This window comes from Protomyctophum bolini (assembly GCF_963924005.1).
Source record: "Protomyctophum bolini genome assembly, chromosome: 11".
NCBI classification, from domain to species: Eukaryota; Metazoa; Chordata; class Actinopteri; order Myctophiformes; family Myctophidae; genus Protomyctophum; species Protomyctophum bolini.
The window spans coordinates 36,536,954-36,539,453 of record NC_137872.1 but is presented as its reverse complement, the minus strand read 5'-3'; the positions used below and the strand labels follow the sequence as shown (position 1 = coordinate 36,539,453).

At 45.6% G+C, this 2,500-nt stretch overlaps 1 protein-coding gene across 1 annotated transcript in view; it reads right to left on the bottom strand.

Moving 5' to 3' along the window:
* rab11fip4a (RAB11 family interacting protein 4 (class II) a) overlaps positions 1–2,500 on the bottom strand; it is a gene marked incomplete at both ends in the record, with an annotated part of 65,860 nt that overhangs the window by 15,849 nt on the left and 47,511 nt on the right. The window lies entirely within an intron of this gene.

Here is a 2,500-nt window from a genome sequence, read left to right as displayed (position 1 = left end):
GAATTGGTTGTGGTGTTCGTTGTGGACGGCCCTGTAGGCTTATTGTTTTCCTTCATCCCTCCCCTGTCCTTCCTGCTTATCTTTTCCTCTCTCGCTCTGCTATAAGGATGAAGCATCTCCGTTAAATCTCTGATCCGCAATATCGGCTCTCTCTGTACATCGTGGCTCAGTGCGAGACTTAACGAGTCTTTATGTTATCCACTTAAACCCTTGCCTTAGTGAATTGGACCCGAGTTGGCTCTGTGCTGTATATACCGTAAGAGTGTTTGTATTAATTACCCTCGAGGCCCACAGGTTGGGAATCGCTGCCCATGCCTATATAACAAAAAAAAAACATTGCATGGATGCATCTGGGACGTATCCTCAGTGATGTATCCTGAGGTCAACGGGGTTTCGGCGTCTCTCGACATCATACCCCTCACTCAGGCGACCCAGTCCTCGGTCCGAGTTGGGCCCAGTGTTATTTCAGGGAAGCACTGAGAACAGTGTTAAACAACACTATTGTAAGGTTCTGATTAAGCGATATGGGTTGTTGATTTGCCTACTTCAGTCTCTCATATTCTGCATGTGCTTCCAGGGAGCCCCCCCCCCAACCTCTCTCTCTCTGTCTCTCTCTCTCTCTCTCTCTCTGTCTCTCGTTCAGCTGGCACCCCAGTAAGCACAGAGAACAGAGACACGCAGTATACTCTGTGTGTTTTGTTGATGCTCAATAGGGCATACTGTAGCAAAACAACAAGAGAAAAAAACAGAAAAAGACGGAAACGGCCATTATAATTTTTTTCTCATAAAGATCTCACAAAAATCAATCAATTATTTTAAGACTATATATATATATAAATCAAGCCATGCTGGGGAATCACGACCATAAAACCTTTGATTCTGTGTGCGTGCGCGCGTGTGTGCGTGTGTGTGTGTGTGTGTGTGTGTGTGCGCGCGCGCGTATGTGATTTAAAAATGGCCGGCTGGGTTGATGATGCACCACACTGGGCACGGGGGGACGGAGGGCACAGAGGTATAACAATATGTGGATGCAGCGTGTCCTAGATCTGTCAGAGCGAATGTGTGCGTGTGTGCGTGTGTGTGTGTGTACTGTACGTGTGTGTGCATGTGAATAATGTATGTATGCAACTGTCTGGCCTCAAGTGAATGTGGTACTACGGTACAGCAGTACAGTACAGCGTCCCACCCCCTCCCCCCCATAACATAAACACATGCTCACATTTGCATGACATATAAGCAACGACAACAAAATAAGCAGCTGCTCTCGCTTATAGCACAAACGTGTGTGTGTGTGTGTGTGTGTGTGTGTGTGTGTGTGTGCGAGCGCAACATTCCAATGGAATTGGCAGGGTACTGTGTCTTAAGGACAGCATTGTCCTGTACCGTATAGCATTATTTATTTTTTTATTTTTTCATACATCATCAATAATCCACACGCTGCTGTGCCGTGCTGTCTGAGACTCTGTGTGGAGAGGAAATGAATGCATTTCTGAAACGAATCTGGAAGAAAGGGAGGTGAATCGAGGTCAGTATACTAAACAGAGGAGGGAAAATGGTTTTTAAAGTGTTTCTGCATGACAGTTTCCACCCCCCCCCAAAAAAAATAAAAAACAGACAGTGGGCCGGGACACATTTTTGAGTGGTGCAACCACACTCCCTTACGGAGCTATGTGTGTGTGTGTGTGTGGCTGGGTGGGTGCGTCTGAGCACGAAAACAGCATGGTTGTTTTTCACCACCTGTGCACAACCTAACACACACACACACACACACACACACACACAAACAAACACACACGCACGTATTAACTGTATATATGGTGATTTCGGGTGTGCCAGTACAGTACAGTACAGTACAGTACAGTACAGTACAGTACAGTACAGTACAGTACAGTACAGTACAGTACAGTAGAGGGTACAGTAGAGGGACCCTCACACGGTAACTCTGTCATTTCTCAAACGTTTTGAACACGGCACCCTGGGTGCGTTCCTGTGGGTCTGGACAGCACCGAAGAAAGTCTTGTTTCCATTCGGGTCCCATGCATTCATTCACAATGACACTAATAACAACAATTGGGATATCTCTTTGACTGGATGACAGTGACAGGTGGATCTTCAGTCCATTTTGTTTGTTTGCTTGTTTTGAGGGAAGGGGGCAATTAAGGCATTCCACACCTGAGTGTTGTGGAAGGTGAATTTACCCGTATTTGTTCTAAAAGTGGGTGGCATGAATTAATGGAATGGCCCATACTTTCATTACCGTAAGCAAGGAAATGTTGCTTTCGGGGTCTATAATCATCGTGGCTTGGGTTTACGTCTCAACATTGAATGCAGTTATCTGCTATGCTGTACTTGTACTGTACATTGACAATAAACTGAATCTCATCTCATCTCATCCCTTGCATAACATACCGGTATATACAATTGGGTTGGTTGTATTTGGTCTCCCTGCTCTTCTATTGAGACAGAGAGAGAGGTAGAGAGAGAGAGACAAAGAGGGATG